The following is a 23,020-nucleotide window of genomic DNA, read 5'->3' as shown; positions in this document are numbered from 1 at the left end:
TCGCTCTCTATCCCTTCCTGTTGACGTTGCAGACTGACGCCAGTATAATCCTCCCTCGGAAGTTGTGTTGTGTCGTGTCCGTGTGTTGAAGATTGTGGCTTAATATGGCACCACAAAAGATTACATTACAACAAAGGATTTATCTTGTAGAGTGTTACTTCGAAAAGAGGAATTGTGGAGAAGTGCGACTACGTGTTGCAATGAAATTTCCTGGTGTTCCTGTTCCACAAAGGACCACTATATTAAACCTCATAAAAAAGTTTAAAGTAACAGGGTCAGTTCTGAATAAAAGTGGAAAGAAAAATGGGGAAATCTAAAAAATATATTATACAATGGCAATCCACACACCATCCGTGAGTTAAAAGAGAGTATTGTATGAGAAATCGGGAGAATTACTGTAAATGTCAATTTCCTTCGGAGATGCCAGGAATGTGTTGCAGCAGAGGGACATCATTTTCAACACCTTCTGTAGTCAAGGTTAGTACACAATATGAAAACTGTAATTTTAATAGCTGACTCTAGCGACTGTTGTGGATCACGTTGACCGGGAAAGACAAGAGGTGATGATGGGCCGCTTACCGCCGAGTCTTGTAGCAAATGTCAGGAAATGCTCTGTAGTATGAGTAGTATGATACGATTTTCGATGTTTGAATTTGTTATACGAACGCGTACATGATGCAAAAAAGACAATCCTGTTCTACCTTTTGAAAATCTAGTATCAAATCTCTTTACATTAAATTTTGTGTTCAGTAAAATATGTACATGGAGGTTATTTCAGTTATTTACCGCGAGCCCGTCGGCCGCTCAACAACACCTTCATGCAACAGGTCCCGGCAAATTGCGTTACAGGAAGTCCGTAATAGAAACCACTTGTTTTGTAATGTTTCCACTTTTCACAATTACAGTTACAATTACAATTGAAATAAGCACGTAACCTGTCGCAAGGATGCTGGAAAAGGTGTCCTCCCAACTACAAATATTTCTGGCACCTTATTTCTGACATCTAATCTTAGATTAAACATCGCTACTTTATCCTCAGTTGTCGCGAGATCACCGGCAGCTTATCGGGGGAGTTGTCAGCCGCGAGAGGGTGCTTCATACTGCAGGAATGCGACAGTGTCGGCAGTGATGCCAACCGTAGGGACTTTTCACTATATTTCGCCCGCGTAGAACTAACTAACAAATCTCCATCAGAATTTTGGAACATGTTATCGGTTACCAAGAACTTTCAAGGCAAGTTCTTTTCTGAAAAAATTTCCACTCTCGCGAAAATAGAGCTAACATTGCCACACTCTAACGTGGGAACGGAAATAATATTTTCAATGTTAAGTGATACAAAAACAAAAATGAGAAATAGAATGGGACCAGAATTGTTAAAGACTGCAGGAAATACAGCATCACCAACCAACATCTATCTCTTCACAGCAGCAGCATGTGTGACTTCAAATAACATAATCAACAGTAAATGACTCAACATTATTCATTATGGGTGTGCGGGATCCCGAAAAGTCGGGACCGGGATTGAAAAAAAAATTCCCGTCCGGATCCCGACTTCGGGAAATGACTTTCAGACTTTTCAGGATCCCAAGCAGTCGGGAAATACCGAATGGTCACTTTAAAAAGTCATTAATTCTCGACGTTTTCTGCATTGTAAGTTTCTGGAACTTATCATAAATTGTAAGTTTTTATTCTAGAAATGCAAAAACAATCACTTAAAGTGAAAATGACGTGTAGAGTTTGAGATTTCCAAGAGCTTCGGGAAATTTCGAAAATTTCCCGACTTGGTCGGGAAATTGCAAATTTTTCCCATCCCTAATGTCGGGATTTAAAAAAAAATCCCGTCCCGACCCAAAAAGTTCTGTCCCGCACACCGCACGATGCAAACAGTGCATCGATCATAAAATTGCAGGATACGAAAATGGCGTCTTCGATAATGAACGTTTGCCGTTAAAGTGCTACGAAAATAAGAATTTTTTTATCGGTTCGTAATCACAATTAGCGCAAAACCATTCACGGATAGCCCCACTGACCATTCTTGGTAAGGTTAGGTTATTTAGGTTAGGCAAGGCAAACATAATTAAAATTTGGGGTCGAAAAGCCATGTACCAGTATCCCCACAAACCATTGACGGATAGCCCCATGAACCATTCACCGTAAAGTTAGGTTAGGATAGGCAAACATAGTTAACATTTTGGATCGTAGTAATATCAGGAATGTATATTTCGTTTTTTAAGTATTGGAAACACAAAATCTTCCGGTAAATAATGACCTTTCAAATTCACTTATTTTGCAATTTCTACAGGTGACCCCAAATTTCAACTTCAAATTCGTGATTAGGAGGCATCAATTAGTGAGTATGCAAAATATTACAAAAATCGGGGAGGGGTCCTTTATTGTAAATTCGCTCCCTCATTAATTGTATAAGCACCGAGCAGAAACATTTGGTAAGTAAATGTGTATAATTTATCTTCTGTTTTGCATGCTAATGAGGTGTTTTTTTTTTAGTCGCTTTACTTGGCGTAGGGACATTTGTTCAGTTGTAGGGAGATTTTGACTACGTCTGTAGGGACATTGCCGGAAAATGGTTAGCAACACTGTCGGCTACCAGACGTAGTGAGTCTACGCTCATTCATGTTCACTTCTGTTTGCGTTTATCAGTACGCGTGTTGTTTATACTGTGTTATTGAGTTGGTGTGCTAGTGCTTTATTGTGTGTTAATTGTTATTCAATCATTAGTTATTCCGCTAAACAAATATAGTCTTGAACAAAGAGTTTTTATGTACGATAATTACGTGAAAATGAACTCTTGCAGAAAAGTGGTCAGGAAAGTACGAGACAGAGGATCTCTTGAACGTAAGAAACGTGTTGTATTGCTGTTGAAGGAGGTCATTTTCAATATCTCTTATAACACAGGAGGTTAGTGATCATTATTATTACTTTTAAATATCATTTTACGCTTTCGGTTTGCTTTATGCGCCGGGATGCTGTCTTCCCTTTCTGTCAACTGAGGATAAAGTAAGCGATGTCTAATCTAAGATTAGATGTCAGAAATAAGGTGCCAGAAATATTTGTATTTGGGAGGACACCTTTTCCAGCATCCTTGCGACAAGTTACGTGCTTATTTCAATTGTAATTGTAACTGTAATTGTGAAAAGTGGAAACATTACAATACAAGTGGTTTCTGTTACGGACTTCCTGTAACGCAATTTGCCGGGACCTGTTGCATGAAGGTGCTGCTGAGCGGCCGATGGGCTTGCGGTACTTTCCAGTACATCATGCATAATTTTGTTAGATGGCCACTAAACCTGGTCACAGAGCAACTAGTGATGTATGTTGGCTACTTGTTGCAGTGGTTCTCAACCTTTGTGAGACCACTGCCCAGTAAATTTATTTCTTACAAGTCGATGCTCTGATCCCAACAATTTGACTGTTAAATATAAAATTAGATTTAAATTAGTCTTCAACTCCTGGGTACAATGGACCTTTTGCGGCCTGGCAGTTGAAAAACACTGGCATAAAACTGAAGCAGAAGCAAATAAAACTGGCCGGAAAAGAAGAAAAAAAATATATTTAAGAAATCTGGACTGGACCTACAGATTGAAATGAGATCCAAAGCACTCTGACCACTGAGTATTGAACCTCAGACCCCTCCTCATTACAAGGCAACAGCATTACTTTATTCCACTTCAGAGGCCCATTCATGATTATTAGACCCCAGCTTTTTAGGTTCTAAAAAGTGTGCTTTTAAGTTCCTAAAACAGGCTCTAAAGATCCTAAAGTAGGTTCTAAAAATCATAAAATAAGTTCTAAAAATCTTACATTAGGTTCGAATAATCCTGACGTAGGTTCAAAAAAACTTAAAATAGTTCAAAAATACTGATTAGATACAATCGTTGAAAATAAAATTTCACAAGGACCGTAAGAAATTTTAATATTAATTTTCTAACCAGTTTTCATATGTATACATCATTCACAAATTAATGTGATAATATACTTGTGCTACGTTGCTTGTTGACATGAAGAATGAATTACGTGTAAATCATTTGCTGCACAAGGGGCAAGGACAGTTATTTTTTCTTGGTAGACAAGGCTTAGCATTAAGAGTCATAGTGAAAGGTGAAAAGATTGCCGCCACTTTGTAAGGTAGTAGTGGCGTCAGACATTTTGTTTTGTTTAGAGCTTTGAGAAAAAAAGTAGACTTGAAGGGAGGGAAATCACCACAAAACATGTTTCAAACACATCAATCATTGAATTGTTTCGTCACCAAACAGAGTAAATACATCTGTGAGATATAAAAGTGACATGGGCCCCTTCAGTCTGCAAGCAAGCATCCACCACGCATGCACAAACAAGACCGAGGTGACGTGACGTGGGCCATTGAAGGAGCTTTCAGACTGAAGTCACAGATGACGAGCGACACAGCACGATGCATGCCATTGAGAAAATAGTGTAGTCTGATTAACATAAAAGTGACATGCTTAGCTCATTGTCACACTTCAGTTCAAAAGGTTGAATGGAGTTTTAAAACACACTGTATTGTGTCTTTCCAAAAACACTACTAGCATCAATTACAACATATTAAGTGTTCTGCAGATCATTGGTACAGTAGGTAATGCTGCCATGTTGGAAGAACAGTGGATAATTTCAATATTTCACATGAGAATGGAATTTATTCTTAACAGAATGGAATTTGGCAAATATGTTTTGTATGTAAGGTATGACAACATTCTGAACATCTGTCGTTTTATCAGATGGGCTGTTGTTTTCACATGCCTCGTTCTGTTCACAAACTAAATCAGATTGGTCACTCTTGTAATGTACACCACAAAAGAAATATCTGAATCAAAGAGTTTGTCGCTTTCGTCATTGTCATGTTGGCCATCAAAACAACTTCAATTTTGTCTTCATTGGAAACCTGAAAACAAGAATGGAATTCATACAGGAAACACCTTGGCAAGGGGCACATAATCTGGAACATCTTCAGCCTGTTTGCATGGAACTATATTCTCGATCACAGTTTTGGTGCAGCCAATTAAATTCAGTATTTCATTTGGAGCAGGTGGTATCAAAGTAGTGGTAGGGCTAAACGTTGATGTTCTAGTTTCAGGTGGCAAGTGATTTTCTTTGCAGTCAAATACAATTTCTAAGAAATAATAGAAATGAATCCAGATATATTACTCAACTTTCTTTAAGTTAGTAGATGCAAGCATTCCTGTAAAACTTTGTCCTGATGACGCTGACACCCTAATCATCCAACCTTCCACTGAAAACAGTATCAGCAGATTTAAAAATCTGTTTTCTCAGCTCAAGAACCACATTCAGCCAGCGGATGCGAAACTGTTTCCTCTTTATTCAGACAAAAAAAGAAACTTAAAAATAGAAGTGGCTTGTGGAAACATTTGTCAATTTTCAATGACAATTCAGCAACACCAGATGCAATTACAAAAGCTGGAGAACACTTCCTCTTAGCCCTGGTGCATCAGAACAAGAGAAGTCTCTCCATAGCTTCAGACAACAATATCTGTAAGAGAAGTTTGAAGCAAAAAGGAAGTCAAGATTGAAATCCTGTTCCAGCCCTGGCAAATAATGTTGACATTAATACATTGTATGATTATTAATAGGTCCATTAGTGAAGCTACTTTATGGTATTGTTCTAATAACTTCACATTGTATTTGTTTTATAGATTTCAATAGGATTTATTTCTTAATGACAAAATTATGCATCTCAGTTTTAAGCAGCAAGTATTTAAATTATAAAATACTTTGACATGCAATTCCTTGCAATACAGAATTTGAACCATTATTTCCCATAATAAATGAATGAATGAACAATGATTAGAATATATTTGAAAAAAAAACATGCTATTTCCCCCAGAAAATCTGATAGACGAAAAAGAGTATCTGAGTTTGTGTAGCAACTATGTGTACCATTAGATTTAAATCAAGAGTGTGAGCTTTGTTCTTAAGATAAGAAATGTACATAGTTCATCCTCATCTGTAGATTCACTAAATTTGCAAGGATTTTAAAATTAGATATGTAATATCTTCTCGTAGCTGACAAGTACCCGAGAACCTGTTGGACTTCCCAATCTTCCAATGCCAAGAGAAGCAGGTATCTTCAAACTCTGAAACTGGACCAATTCTCCCTGTACCTCGGGGCATGGGACCAAGGCTCGCCAAATTCAGGTAACTTATACTCTATTCTCTGTATTGTCTGTAATCAGTTTTTCTTATTCAAAAACAAATGCTGTCTTGCTCTCTAATGTTCAGAGAAAAATCTGAATCTACATTTTAAAATTCAATATGTGATATCTTCTTGTAATACAGCTGTAAGTTATAAAAGGCAATTCAACTCGTGAAGAAACATCACATACAGTGGAACCCCGAGTGTTAGCTCACTGCAGCAATTAACGCTCGATTTCTTGAAAACTATACACTATATTTCAGTTCTGGCTTTTTTGTTCATTAGTTTATGCCTAAAGGTATTACCTAGTTACCATAAATACTGTCACGAAGTTTTAAGTAAATTGACACAAAATGCTGAGAGATATTGTAATATCCTAATAACATTACTGAAATGGATGCATGACAAATCAAAATCACAAATCATTATTCAAAGTGGCCACGCTTAGCACGCACACATTCTGTAAGTCTTTGTGGCCACGCATCAATTGAATTACGCAACACATCGACTGGAAAATGACCAACTGCCTTCAGAAGAGACCGAGCGCTTTAAACTTTCAATATTGGGATGTCTCTTCTTGCAAGCCATCTCCTGAAGCTTGGACCACAATTTGTAGTCCAAAGGGTATAGGTCCAGACTTGCAGAAGGCCAATCCGAAGTGGAAATTAAGTCTGGTACATTTGCCTCCAGCCACTGCTGTGTTGTTCGGGCCTCATATGCTGGGTCTGAATCCTGCTGGAAGCTCCAGTTCTGACCATGGAAGAGTGTGTTGTTGAGATTCTTGACTATTCTCTCAAGTACTGTCTGCTGGTACACTTTGGCTGATGTTTTTACCCCTTTTTCACAGTAATGGAGCGTGCTCTCATAGCAAATGTTCCAGACTTCAGTTCCACTTCAGATTGGCCTTCTGCAAGTCCGGACCTATACCCTTTGGACTACAAATTGTGGTCCAAGCTTCAGGAGATGGCTTGTAAGAAGAGACATCCCAATATTGAAAGTTTAAAGCGGTCGGTCTCTTCTGAAGGCAATTGCTCATTTTCCACTCGATGTGTTGCATAATTCAATTGATGCGTGGCCACAAAGACTTACGGAATGTGTGCATGCTAAGGGCGGCCATTATGAATTATGATTTGTGATTTTGATTTGTCATGCATCCATTTCAGTAATGTTATTAGGATATTAAAATATCTCTCAGCATTTTGTGTCAATTTACTTAAAACTTTGTGACAGTATTTATGGTAAGACTAGGTAACAATACATCCACTGTTGCTATTATTAAAAAAAAATCTTGTATGTACACATTGCTTGCATTGTAGAATTATTTATCTTGTAGTCTACGGTTGTTACAGGCATAAAAACAGTTTTTTGTTGTGATGTTTCGGGAGAACACACGCTCCCTTCATGAGACACTTTATTTTTAGTTGATTAAATATACAGTTATACAATGGATTTTGTCAGATATTGTAGCGGTATTAAGAGTTTTCAGCTTCAAAGAATTTGGTGCTACATTGTTTAACTTGCATCTTCTCAAGAACTTGATTCTCTGAAGTGTTGTATGAATCTTGATTTTTGTTTTTGGTATGTACGTTTTTCATGGTGGCTACTCTAGGACCTTGATAAAATTCAAGTATAATTCCCGGCTTTTGAGGCTAACTTTCCAAAAATTCAAGGGTACAAGGAGATGTGTTCTCTATTTCAGCCTTACGTATTATCGCCTCTCACCGCTCATACCCATACATACACAAATATATTAACAATATAAAGGTTCTGTGCGATTCCAATTGATCCAAAAATTTTAATTCAATTCAATGAAACGGTACATATAAAGGGTTTTCCAATAAGAACGTTTGGTTCTTGGGCTTTAGAGCAACTTGAAATGGATCATAATTTTGGGCAAAAAATTATCTTCAAATGAAGCTCATTTCTGGTTAAGTGGATATGTTAAACAAAATTGTAGTTTTTGGTGTGAAAACATCCACAAGAGATTCGTGAGAAGCCCTTGCATCCTCAAAAGGTCACTGTATGATGTGGTTTATGGCATGGTGCCATCATTGGACAATTTTTTTTCCAAAACGAGGTAGGAGATGCAGTTACAGTAACTGGTGAGCGGTACCGATTGACGTTAACAGATTTTTTTGTGGCCAAATTTAGATGTAATTGATTTGAAGGACATGTGGTTCCAACAAGATGGTGCCACGTATCACACTCCTAGTACCACTATCGACAGAACAGCGTGGTGAAAGGATAATTTCAAGAAATGCAACTGTTAGTTGGCCTCCAAGAAGTTGTGATTTAACTCCTTTAGATTGCTTTTTGTGGAGTTATTTGAAATCTATAGTCTATGCAAACAGACCATGAACCCTTGATGCATTAAGCTTGAACTAAATGCTGCATTCGTGACATTAGGCCCGAGTTATTGCACAAATTCATCGAAAATTGGGTTTATCGAATTCACTCGTGTGCACGAAGTTGGGGTGGACACTTAAATGATGTTGTGTTAATCAAAACATAATGTAATAAACTATGCTTCTACATAATATAAAAAGTTCGGTTCCATCTGAAATAGTTTTTATTTTATTTCATTGTAAAATATTATAGTTCTTATTGGAAAACCATACATTTAGAATTTTTAATTTAAAGTTTGGAGTTTACATTTGCCTTTTCACATATTCAGACTCAAAAGTACGTATACAAACACAAGTCACAAAATTTATCTAATCAACTTCAAGATATCTTGCAATAATCTTCCATCTCTCTGATAGATTGTTCTGCAAAGGACACTAACAAAGCAAAGGAACTGAGAGAATTCTGTTTTATTTTCCACGCATTTTTTTATTTTCCTTCGTTGATAAAAAAAAGACTGAGCATTAATAAATATGTATAAATTCAATGGAATTTGGAATAATAAAAGTTGCAATTTTTCATGTCTAAGGAGAAAAAATCCAGTAGAATTCACGCATAATTCCTGGTGGTAGATTTGTAACCATTGTTATAGTTACAAATTGTTACATATATTACAATTATAATATATTATAATTACATTGTTAATCAAACTAAAAATAAATGTCTGATGAAGGGAGCATGCGTTCTCCTGAAATGTCACAACCAAAAACTGTTTTTTTATGGTTGTAACAACCATAGACTACAAGAGAAATAATTCTATTATTAACAAACTCCGTTCAGAAAAGCCCTTTGTTTCCCTTTAGTTAGTGTTAGTATGGGATAAATTGAAGATAGAAGGCTGTAACTCCCCAACCACTGCATCTATTTGAACAATTTAAATTCTAAATGTAAGAATGAGTAAAAAGCAACATTTTAAGTGACATCCAACAATTAAGGGTCCAGAGCGGAAGTGGGGCAAAGGCCCTAAGTTTGAAATTTTCCATAATTACACAAAATATTCGAACCCCGTAATTTCAGTTTTTTTTAATAAAGTTGCAGCACGTGCATTACATATACTTAGAGTGGTCTTTTTTCACGCTTCCCTCCAAATTTTGTCCATCCAGCATCCATAGCGCCGACACTAGAAGTGAAATTCAAGATATTGTCATGAAGCTGGCAACACTGACGCTTTATATAATGTTGTTACTTTTTTACTCAATAAGTATGTCTGATTTCAACGAAACTTTGCACCGTTGTAGAAATGTACCACTGCTACATACTACATTATTTTCATTCACAGTAATTATTTGGAGTTCTCCACTTAAAGCTCTGTATCTTTAGGAGAGAAACAAAACCAGTTTCATCCGTGTAAGTCAACTAGTTCCAGAGTTACGATTTTTTTGTACTTGGCAGCATGTTTGAAAAGCCTGCGCTTGAAATGGCTCTGGCGTGAATTAAGAAACAGGCACGCGAGAGGTCCAGCGGGTAAAGGTTAATCATTTCATTACTAAGTGCTTGTGTGATAATGAAGGGGAAGACGGGTCACTTGACACAAGCATTGGAGAACATTTTCATCTGTGTTGACTGAGAGTAGTAAACAGATTACTATCCACTTTAGTTGGCCATGGTCTTCCTCTTGGTAACTGTAAGAGTGGGTGCGTGCTATTTTGGAAATTACTATCATAATATTGGAGGATTTCACCAAAGTTATTTAGATGATTACAATGCAATAATGCATTGGGCACTAGTATAATATACAGTTGGGACTTCTTTATATGTAACTCAGTTCTGCGTAATTCTGTTTTATGTGTAAATTACTGTAGGTCCCTGTAAAATATAATTTAAAAACTTGTTCTTTAAACCTTATTCGTGCATTTATACGTAATTCGGTGTTGAAGTACAAATTTTTAGAAAGAAGTGACAGCTTTCAGTTGATCTTGGTTGACCATGGACAGGGGCGCCAACTTGTCAAAATTATTGGGGGGCTCTGATCACTGAAATAAATGAATGAATGACTCACTCCCTCCCTATTTAAAAATAAAAATTACGTCTTCGTATAGCAGTTTTTAAGCAGCTATTATATTCCTCATGAAAATGAAATGTAACATGAAAAACGTGTGTCTGCTCATGTGTTTTTTTTAGATAACAATTAACATTTTTATTGAAAAGTAGGCTATGTATTTACATGAAGAGCCCAACATAACAGTTTCATGCCAGCCTCGGTAGCCGAGCATGTTGGGTGGTCGACTCAACTCGCTTTGATCCGGAGGTCTCGGGTTCGAGTCCCGGCGAGGGCATGGGTGTGTTTTAATGTCCGCAACAGACTTGTAAAGAAAGGACATGTGACGGGTGCAAAGAACCTTAGTGTTGACGTACCCATAAAAATAACGAATATTTACAATATTTAACAGTTTTATTTAATTATTTACATAAATGTTAACACAAATCGCAGGAAAATTAGTTTTATTTTTTTGTTCTTGCTACAATATTTTACTTCTTAAATTTAATTTTGCAATAATAAAAAACACATAGCACGCCGTGCTTTAGCAATAATGACTTTGATCATAGCCGTTCCCGCTTTCGCAATACAGACTTTTCATAAGCTTTCCTTGCGTACTTTACTGCAAGCCAGTGTTAAATAAACTCAGAGACTTTAGAATTATTATCCCCTTATTCTTTGGACTAGAGGAAGAGATTTTGAGGATAACTAAATATCCTACATATCAATATTGCCTGAAAGTCGTGTTTACGACCTCAAATTGTTCAGAATTCACTAAACAACATACTGGTATAATTGTCATATCACCTCGTTATTTTGAAACTCTTTTTAGTAAAAATGTTAACAATACTCATAATTATATACTTAGTATATAGTAATAGGTCATGTGTTTTGCTGTCTCTGGTCACAGTCCCCCCCAAAGTTGATGGTTTAGCGGTCTCAACCCCCCAAACTTGGTGGTCTAGAACATTTCAAATGTGTATTTTAAGTTAAGTTCATGAGGCACAATTCAGAGTAAATTTTACAAGAGAAGCAAAATAATACATTAGATCATCTTAAGCAAAATTATTTGAGGGACTCTGTCCCCATATCATTAATATTGGGGGGGGGGGGGCTCGAGCCCCCACAAGCCCCATGGAGTCGGCGCCTATGACCATGGACAACAGAAAGAGGAAAAGTTGCACACTTAACCAGAAAATAAAATTTATACAGGAAGTGAATGGTAATCCACATAAACTAAAACTCATATAGCTGCAGATTTAGGCATCGCTTATCCCATACTTTGCACAGTTATTAGTAATAGAAAAGCTATTTTAGATGATTTTTTTAAAAAATTGGGTAGTAAAACTATAGTGTCTACTGTAGTGTTTCAGTATGAAAGTGTGCTTTCCTCCATGGTTAAGTGGATAGCACTATGATGCCAGGGGTCCTGGGTTCAAATCCTGACCTGGATGTTTGTGAGTGTCCGTTCATCAATTTCATCATATTATCACTCTTCCCCACCTTTGCAAATTAGCCAAAAGTGGCACAAAAAGCAAAGTAAAATATGGCAAATCAATCAATCTGTATCAAAGTGTTGACTAAATTTGTTAATTTACCACTTTATGACAATCTGTATTATGTATATCTTGTTCCTCAATGTTAACATGGAATCTTATAATATTATTGTCATTGTAAGAAAATTCGCAAATTGTTCGATGTTAAATTGGAACTCAAAAAAAGATTCAGTAGGCCTACATAGGTAGAACTTGACCCTGGTTTAAAGAAATCAGTCATCTTGGTTTGTTTCCTCGCAACTCTAGACTTACTGCTGCCATGCCTGCCTATCCTGTTTTGTATTTGAAACTTGCCTTGTGTTTTTCTAACTACAAGAAATGTATATTTCTGTGACATGGTTGTAGCTTGGTTATGTACAAATAAGGTTTACTTGAAATGTTTTTAAATTATATGTTGTTGGGACCAACAGTAATTTACGTATGAAGCACTCTCAAATGCACGGAAAAAAAAGTAGTATCATACAGAACTGAGCATTGAAAGAAGTCATAATTCCTCTTGTTGCTACAGTGTATCCTTGCTATCGATATGTCTGACCATTGATACCACTCAAGCTTTGACTTATATTTGGTTGGTTGCTATGACACTCAATTTTGGGCCTGTTTATGGCATAGTGATAATTAAAGCCCGGATTTTTATGTAATATCAACCCCTAAAATATGTACATAAATATGTAATAAAAATGTCTGAAATATGTAAAAAATATGTAAATTCATAATGAAATATGTACTATAAATATTTATTCCAAACGTTACTTCCTATTTTTGTTACATTTTTTCCTCACAAAGGGATATGTTTATTTCAAAAAGACTTACAAAAATTGAAGTTACAATATTACAATGCTTACATTAAGTATTTTTTATGTTCTTATAGAGCAAAAATATTAACCACAATTTGAATATATTCAATATTTAATATACAATGTCACCAGGTACCATTCAAAATGTTCAGTAGTAAATTTTCGTTGACCAAATTTTTCACTCAAAATGCACTTACAAAAATTCAGGTTACCTTTGATCTTGGGGCAGGCACTGTATTTAATTATTTAACTTACAATATGTTACCACGTACATTTCTAAATGTTCAGAAGTAAATGTTTGTCACCGATCACATAATATGTTCTTGTACGCAGAGAAACTTCTCTCCACGTCACAAGAAGTAACCGGAGCGTACTTCAGGAGGTGAATGTGGTCGGGAGAAATATCATTGGGAGGATTAACTGTTTCACCATTGAGAATGCGGCTCACTGTAAATAAGCTGACGTAACCTGGGTTTCTTTCAGTCACTGCGTCAAATTTTCTTCGAGCTTTCTCTCCCACATCTCCTCCAACAGCAGACAGTTTATTTCTTGCATCCTCATATATATCCATGGCTTCCAGGAGAGGAAGCCCAACAGTTTCAAGTTTTTTTATGCTTGTATCAATCCAACCAAAATTGCTGTTTATGTATGCCATATCGCAAGCAAGTTTGGTGTCCTTGAAGAGATTTTGAGCAGTGCGTACCGATACAGCTGAGTCCGCCGAAAATGAGTCAAGCACAGATTTCACTTCTTCAAAATGTTCGTTGTAAAACTTACTTGCCCGGATCCAAGTGCCCCATCTAGTAAGAATAGGTTCCGGAGGAAGTGGTACACCTGGCAATTGTTCCTTGTAAACTTGCACACGTTGTGGTGCCTTCAGAAACACCTTTTTCGTGGAAGAAATAAGTTGGTTGACTTCCGGGAAATTGCCTCTCACCTCCTCAGCAATGCGTTGGAGAGCATGTGCCAAGCAAGTAAAGTGGATCAAGTTAGGATAAAACACTTTAAGTGCCGTAGCAGCTTTTAACATGTATGACGCACTGTCTGTGAACATGAGAAGAACTCTCTCTTCTTGTATGCCATCCGGATACAACAATTTAAGACTGTCATTCACAAATCGTGCTATGGTGGAATGATTAGTACGCTCTAGAACTTTGCATGCAATGAGATGTGGTGTAGATGGAGAATCAGCAATTAGCGTTCCAACAATGAAATTACTTACATACCGTCCCAAAGCATCAGTTGTTTCGTCGATGGAAATCCACACATAGGAACTGCCTACTTCTGCCCTAATTGATTCTAAAGTTTCTTTGTAGGAATGTGGAAGATATCGCTTTCGAAGGGTTGACTCGTCAGGAAGTTTACAGCCACAATATTTTTCCAGAAAATCCCGGAACTTCGGTACTTGAATTTTATACCAAGGGATGTTTGCTGCAATCATTGCTTCGCACATTTCCTTGTAAAACACACTGAATGAAGAATCCTCTTGCATCTGGGTTAGTAAAACTTGCTTCTTTTCACTCCGTAGTTGTTTGTTTTTCACATGAAGTGAAGTGCGAACATGTTGATCTAATTGAGACTTCATAGTGCACCCAACTTTTTTATCGCACACTCGACAAAAAATAACTTTACCATCCGTAGTAAATGCATCATCGACTGCTATCCAAGATCGCAACTTTTGAGATAACGAGGAGGTAGGCGGAGCCATTCCAGCTTTCTACAGCTAAAACACTGTTTAAATACTGAGGCAAGCTCTTCTTAAAACTCCAATGGTTAAAATGAAAAGGCGACGAAATATATATATGAAATTCTACGGTTGAGTTAACAATACTTCATTCAAGATTTGTCGCCGCCGGCTGCAAAAATCAAAACGATCACAACAATGTACGGATGAAAGGCAAGTGCCTCTCAGCGTTGTACTTGCCGCCTTCCATTGTTGGTTCTCTTCGTTCGCTGTGTGTTGCTTGCCGCTCCATGTTACAAACTGGAAACTGAAACACTGTCGAATCTTGATGTAATTGTTACGATGCGGCGAATCAACGAACTGCTATGATGTACGTACAACGAAGGCAAATCACACTTTTAAGTTACTATATTTTTTTAGACCTGGAAATGGGGAGGGGAAGTGAGAAGATACTTTTTTAACTAGTAAGCCAAAAGTTCATTGGATTTTCCTCTTAAGGACTGTTTTATGTAAAAAATATTTCATATCTTAGGAATATGTAACATTTAGTAAAATATGTAAAAATATGTAATATAAAACTTCACTGTGACATCTCTACTGACGTAATTCGTCAATATATTTTAATTCCACGCTTGTACATATAAAGGAAAAAATATGTAATTACATAGAAAACCTTGTAATAAAGAGGACCCAGGTTCGATACCCAGTATATGCATGTAGTGGTTAAGATCCCACTTTAATCTGCAGTTCCAGTCCCGATTAGCCTCTTAACATTTTTGTTCGATTTAAAAATTGTGTACATACACATAATTCTGATTCATCAAAAGAGAATTGTAGGAATATTGCAATATGATTAAGAACTTTGAAAAATATCTTTGTTTTGCAGACTAGAAGTCTTGTTCTGGGGCCTTTGTGATTTGAAGCGGATTCACCTTGTGACTGTTGAGAAGCCAAGAGTTGACATCGAATGTGCTGGCCATATTCTCTACTCTTCTGCCGAAGAACCCCAACTTCATCACACCAGTGAAATTTCTTGATCTGGTAAGTGATAATTGCAGAAACCATTCTCTACAGCATTATAAACACTATGGTTAATTTATTTTTATTAAGTTGGTAGAATCTACTAATAGAAATAGTTAAGTAAAGATGCAAAATTTTCATTTTGTATGAAAACATTTGTCATATTCAAGAATAGATTATAGGCCTCAAAGTATTGAAAGTGAAAAATATGCTTCTTGCAAAATGGATCCACGAAGACTTGATTTATTTTAATGAGTATGCAGTAGTTCTTTAATTGAGAGATATTTGCAATAATTTATATTTTCTTCATCCCCATAATTAAATGCTATGTACAGGGCTCGAAAAATCCTGGTCGCCAGGTCACCATGGTGACTAAAAATTTCAGCCTGGCGACTGTGATCTTTATGCTGTAATATGAACGAAATTTTGAAGATTCTAATTGTAAGATTTTGAATACCGTGATGCTCAGCTTCTTATACATAATGTTTCAAAAGTCTCACAACCCAAATTTTGAAAATGTATATCATGAAAACCGTAAGAGATATTTACACCTGGTTTTCTGCATTATAAAGCCTCATCCATTGAGATATTTCCAATGCTAAAAAAAATACCAGTTTACGCCACACCGAAATTAGATAAATTAATAACTGGCAGAAGGCAGCGATAAAATTTTTCCAGAAATGCACTTCTGAGTGAGATAAATATGTAAGAAATTATCGAAGGTCATAATTATATGTCTGATGCCATGTCAATCTGTCATTTACGACCAATATTGGTCATGTGCAACATTTGATGTATTTTTACATTTTTGGGACATATGTTCGTAGATGACACCACTAGCAGGTCGAAATATTGTCAACAGATGCACGCAACATGTGCCTAAGTATTGGCCATACATTTACATGAAAAATAATAAATCAAGATTTTGTGCCGAAATTGAACTCTTGAGAGAATCCTAGACTGCCCCTGGTTATCCTGAATTCTCTTCGCTCACTTTCGCAGCTACTGTGCATGTTTATTTTAATTGATTCAGCATGGCATATACATTGGAGCAGCGCATGTGCTTTGGTGAAGAGTATTTTATGATACTACTAATTATTACACTCATGTGCAAGAATTTTTCAAAATAAAATACACAGCTTCTGCTGTACCTCACAAAGCAACTGTTTTACGACTAATCAAACACCAACAAATGATCCCACAAATTGTTAAGAGTTGGTATCTATTGGTATCAATTCTCACATGTTTTCAGCAAATTAACAATGTTTTTTCAAATAATGCAATTTCTTTTATTTGGATAAATGCTAACACAAATTTATTAACACAGTGATAGCCTACATGATCAGTTTAGTGCAGAAAACCAGGTGTAAATATCTCTTACGGTTTTCATGATATACATTTTCAAAGTTTGGGTTGTGTGACTTTTGAAACACTCTGTAGTATGCACAATTGCTAGTATGTGGTTTCTTTGTGCCTGATTTTCAGAGCTGGCGCCTAGCTTTAAAGAAAATTTTTCGAGCACTGGCTATGTATGTATGTAACATATAAAGAAAATTCTCTAATACTATATAATAGTGAATGTTTTTTGTTCTCTCCACTTCCCTCCCCTCCCCTGTCTCTGTGCATGGATCAGTACACACGTAGCTGTTCCCAGTCTGTTGCAATATTATGTTATTTTATAAGAATGCACTTAACATGAGATTATACTACTTTGTGCTGCCCTTCATTTCAGAATCATTAGCACAGTGCAATATGATGCCAGTAGTTCCAGGTTCAAATCCCAGCCTGGTCATTGGTTTTCTTTGTGACCCCCTTCATCAGTTTCAACACTCATCCTCATCATTGCGGTTAGCCAAAATTGCAGCCAGTCAGTAAAGTTTACATGAATTTTTTTTAGATGAAATGTTATGCTACAAATGGGAAGATAATAAAAAAATGATCTTCAATTAAAGAACTATTGCAACACATATTTCTCTTATATACTGCTGCATTCCTTACTATATGATTTGTTCACAGGAGCTGCCAGAACAAGAGCTCTACTGTTCCCCTCTCGCCATTCACAGTGTTGACTGCTATAGCTTCAGTTGTCACACCCTCATGATCATCTGTATTCACCGCTACATGTACGTGCGGATGAGCAAGGAGGCAGAGGAAACAATTGTTGCTACAGTTCCAAGGTGAGATTTCCACAGCTTTCTATTATTCCAAATCATTGGAAGTGCATAAGATGTTAAATTGACTTTGCTGTCATTTTCTTCTTTCATTTTGTTTTATAATAATATTGTATTGTGCAAGGACCACTCTAGCAAGTGGTGAATGGGCTCTGTTACTTTTTAATCTATTTTTATACCATCAAAACCAATTTGGCAGCTTTGCTAGAGTGGTGTACAATACAGAAGATTTTTTTCATATAATAAAAGTACTATAAATACTATAAAGGAACTACAGGGAGGTTATTTCAGTCGTTCACCGCCAGCGTGACGGCCGGTCGGCGGACTCTTCATGCAACAGGTCCCGGCAAATTGCGTTCAGGAAGTCCGTAACAGAAACCGCTTGTTTTGTAATGTTTCCACTTTTCACAATTACAGTTACAATTACAATTGAAATAAGCACGTACCTTGTCGCACGGATGCAGGAAAAGGTGTCCTCCCAAATACAAATATTTCCGGCACCTTATTTCTGACATCTAATCTTAGATTAGACATCGCTACTTTATCCTCAGTTGACAGAAAGGGAAGACAGCATCCCGGCGCATAAAGCAAACCGAAAGCGTAAAATGATATTTAAAAGTAATAATAATGATGATCACTAACCTCCTGTGTTATAAGAGATGTTGAAAATGACTTCCTTCAACAGCAATACAACACGTTTCTTAGGTTCAAGAGATCCTGTCTATCGTAATCCCTGACCACTTTTCTGCAAGAATTCGTTTTCACGTAATTATCGTACATAAAAACTCTATGTTCAAGACTATATTTGTTTAACGACATAAGTAATGAATGAATAACAATTAACACACAATAAAGCACTAGCACACCAACTCAATAACACAGTATAAACAAAACGCGTACTGATAAACGCGAACAGAAGTGAACATGAATGAGCGTAGACTCACTGTCTGGTAGCCGACAGTGTTGCTAACCATTTTTCGGCAATGTCCCTACAGACGTAGTCAAAATGTCCCTACAACTGACCAAATGTCCCTACGCCAAGTAAAGTGACTAAAAAAAAAACACCTCATGAGCATGCAAACAGAAGATAAAATATACACATTTACTTACCATCTTTCTGCTCGGTGCTTCCACAATTAATGAAGGAGCGAATTTACAATACAGGACCTCTCCCCGATTTTTTGTAATATTTCGCATACTCACTAATTGAGGCCTCCTAATCACGAATTTGAAGTTAAAATTTGGGGGGTCACGTGTAGAAATTGCAAAATAAGTGACATTGAGTGGTCCGCGATCGGCACGATTGCTTATTATTTACCGGAAGATTTTGTGTTTCCAATACTTAAAAAACGAAATATACATTCCTGATATTACTACGACCCCAAATTTTAACTATGTTTGCCTATCCTAACCTAACCTAACCGTACCTGAATGGTTCGTGGGGCTATCTGTCAATGGTTTGTTGGGCTACCCGTGCATGTTTTTTTCGAGCCCAAATTTTAACTATGTTTGCCTAACCTAACTTAACCTAAACTTACCGAGAATGGTCAGTGGGGCTATTCCTGAATGGTTTTGCGGTAATTGTGATTACGAACCGATAAAAAATATTATTTTCGTAGCACTTTAACGGCAAACGTTCATCATCGAAGGCCATTTTCGTATCCTGCAATTTTATGATTGATGTACTGTTGCCAAATTTACCTGTAATCAAATCAGTTCTTCTACATCGTGATTGTCGCTGTCACATGTAAGCACGTTCTTTGGGCAATATACTGAAATCCATAAGTTTATTAATTAGCCCACAGCCATCCTCCTGCACACTCCACCTAACAATCTGTACAACATTAACAACTTTTTTACTGTTCTCTTCCGCCATTCTTACACGATCCATGCTCTCCAAGTATGAAATCAACAGTGTGGCAATGCTGTAGACAGCGTAACTAATTTTAATTTGTTCATATCAACAAATATGGCTACCATACTTGTATACGGAGAATCATTGCGAGAATTGAAAAGCTTATTTTACAACTTCTACACGTTAATGAACATTTTTTCCCCCTCACCCCAACATGTTAACTTGAGATAAATAATCACGAATAATTATTTCGTGAGTATAAGACGTAGCATAGAAATTACAGAAGGGTCCGGTATTGTAAATTCTTGCCTTAATGAATAATAGGGGTGTGCTGGACAGAATTTTTTGGGTCGGGATGGGATCGGGACGGTAATTTTTTTAAATCCCGACATTCGGGACTGAAAAATTTGCAATTTCCCGACCAAGTCGGAAAATTTTCTGGACGGGAAATGTTCGAAATTTCCCGAAGCACTGGAAATCTCGAATTTTACAAGTCATTTTCACTTTAAGTGATTGTTTTTGCATTTCTAGAATAAAAACTTACAACTTTCGATAAGTTCCAGAAACTTACAAGGCAGAAAACGTCGAGAATTAACGACTTTTTAAAGTAAAGAATCCAGCACACCCCTAATGAATAACGTTGAGTCGTTTACTGTTGATTATGTTATTTGAAGTCATACATGCTGCTGCTGTGAAGAGATAGATGTTGGTTGGTGATGCTGTATTTCCTGCATTCTTTAACAATTTTGGTCCCATTTTATTTCCCTTTTTTGTTTTTGTATCACTTAACATTGAAAATATTCTTTCCGTTTCCGCGTTAGAATGCGGCAATGTTAGCACTATTTTCGCGAGAGTGGAAATGTTTTCAAAAAGGAACTTGCCTTGAAAGTTTTTGGTAACCGATAACATGTTCCAAAATTCTGATGGAGATCTGTTAGTTAGTTCTTTTTTCTCCTCCTCGCTAAAGTATCCAGATAAACTAATTCATAAAATGTAATTTACCAAGATTGAAAAAAGTACCTACGTTTTCCCTCATTTGGCGAAATTTAGTGAAAAGTCCCTATGCGTAGGGACATGTCCCTACGGTTGGCATCACTGCCGACACGTGCAGTATGAAGCGCCATCTCGCGGCTGACAACTCACCCAACCCCCGATAAGCTGCAGGCGCTGTCGCGACATCTGAGAATAAAGTAGCGATGACTAATCTAAGATTAGACGTCAGAAATAAGGTGCCAGAAATATTTGTATTTGGGAGGACACCTTTTCCTGCATCCGTGCGACAAGGTACGTGCTTATTTCAATTGTAATTGTAACTGTAATTGTGAAAAGTGGAAACATTACAAAACAAGCGGTTTCTGTTACGGGCTATCTGTTACGCAATTTGCCGGCACCTGTTGCATGACTGGGCCGGCAAGCGGCCGATGCTGAAGCGGTGGCATGCTGCAATAACCTCCCTGTACTTACGATTTGTGAGTATACATTTTTACAAAAAAGTACGTTTCAAGACTCAACTGGTCACTTCATCAGGTTCACAATCTTGGCGAGTGGAATCACTTCATGGCCACGTCAATTAGAATAATAGACAAGGAGTAAGGTAATGTGAAAATTACGGATAGAAAGGTATTTCGTAAAACAACTGCCCCTGCACACACAAAACTTCATGTTCCCTTCTTTCCCTTGTAAGAACTTCGAATCTAAAAATGAACCATAAAAAACTTCATCACATTAACACATTATAACCCCAACATCGTACCATATACTGGTTTGGCTTCTCGCTGAATGCCGGAAGTTGCCAGACTTCTGCCCCCACCTACTTCCCTCTCGCTCCTATCCCCCACCACTATGTTATTTTAAACTCTAAATCCTGGAGTTGCGTTGATTGCGGCTGGAGTGACCTGAAAACCGATACTTTTTTCTTTACTCTCTTGAACACCTTGATCCATAATTCATCAACATTTCCATCATCCCTATTCAATTTATTATTCCTGTCTTTGTAAATAAATGCCGCTTCATACACGTTTCTACTCATTGGTTTATTTTCAATTCTGACCACCTCTCTTTTCCTAATTTTATGCCCTTCCTCAATTACGTGTTTAGACAACACCTTTTTAATTGACATGGCCATAAAGTGATTCCACTCGCCAAGATTGTGAACCTGATGAAGGGACCAGTTGAGTCTTGAAACTTAGTTTTTTGTAAAAACGTATACTCACAAATCATAAGTAGTTCCATTTTATAGTATTTTTTTAAGTAGTTTCATCATTATATCATAGTGAGTAAGTTGCACATGCCTTATATATGAGATTTTTTTTCATATTTTAAGAACTTAAATTTCATTGAAAAAACTATAGCCTGCCACATTAGTTGTACTTTTTGATCTGTTCAGAATGTTAATATTCATCAAATATACGCTTAACAATATTTATTGGGTTTCTAGCAAAAAAGAAAAGTTCATTACATTGAAAAAAAAAGTCAGTTTTTATGCCCATCCCCTGTACCTTAATATCTTTACATTGTGTATGTTTATTTAAAAAAATACAAAGTGATGGGCATAAAAGAGTAATAATTTGCAATTCAACGCAAGACATTTTCAAAAATTCACATTTCTCAATTTCAATATTCAATTATGTGTAGAAAGATAGATAATTAATTGTGAATTTCTTTGTTCCAGGTATGGGAGATCCAAGGAGGAATGTTCAAGAAGTGAAGATAACCTCTCAGTTTGGCAAGGGAAAGTTTATTGTCTGGTTTCCGAGTGTTGGTTGTTTTTCTTCGCTGCTCGATGAAATAATAAAAACATTGATGATGTGCATTCGTGTTCATTAATATTTAGGAATTTATCAAAGCGATGAGATATGTACACGACAAATGTGTTTAGTCGATAATGAAAATCCTTATTATTACCAATGTTTTAAATGTTTCACATGCTTAGTTGAATATATTTATTAATGAATCCTGCGAATCTTGTATGTGAATATACATACCCGAGTAAACAAATTTCTAAAAATCTTTCTAGCTTATCTGCTTGTTGTAATACCTTTTCGGAATAAAAGTACACCGACAAGTACGGTAACGAGTATCGTGTGAGGTGAAAACTAGCAGATGAGAAAGTACCACACAACTAGTCCAAGTGCAACTGAAAAATACAGGAGGAAATATAGCCTCGTGTGATTCAGGCATAAGATTTCATATCTTGCCCTTAGTCATGAAAACTCGTACTTTACCTGTTATTATTATTATTTTACAAATCATAAAATTGAAACTGAATTGAAAATGCTTTGGTGTTGTTGTCAAGTTCAAACTTGAATTCACTAAAAACAAACTGGATTCGACTGGCATCCTTTCCATAAAACTCTCTATCACTTCGTTTAT

The 23,020-nt window shown here is 36.6% G+C and overlaps 1 long non-coding RNA gene across 3 annotated transcripts in view; it reads left to right on the top strand.

Annotated features, from left to right (window-relative positions):
* LOC145997031 (uncharacterized) overlaps positions 1-22,553 on the top strand; it is a 34,689-nt gene extending 12,136 nt beyond the window's left edge. The window contains exons 1-4 of one of the 3 annotated variants that reach the window (XR_014442850.1): positions 14,380-14,414; positions 15,489-15,643; positions 17,639-17,799; positions 22,320-22,553. This is a non-coding gene — a long non-coding RNA (uncharacterized LOC145997031). Of the gene's footprint in view, positions 1-6,054; positions 6,187-14,234; positions 14,329-14,379; positions 14,415-15,488; positions 15,644-17,638; positions 17,800-22,319 lie in introns of those variants that run through there. The other 2 variants (XR_014442851.1, XR_014442852.1) reach the window with 2 other exon arrangements.
* The last annotated feature ends 467 nt before the right edge of the window (positions 22,554-23,020 follow it).

This window comes from Lepisma saccharinum, chromosome 13, assembly GCF_977018435.1.
Source record: "Lepisma saccharinum chromosome 13, izLepSacc3.1, whole genome shotgun sequence".
NCBI lineage: Eukaryota > Metazoa > Arthropoda > Insecta > Zygentoma > Lepismatidae > Lepisma > Lepisma saccharinum.
This window is presented reverse-complemented; position numbering and strand designations above follow the sequence as displayed.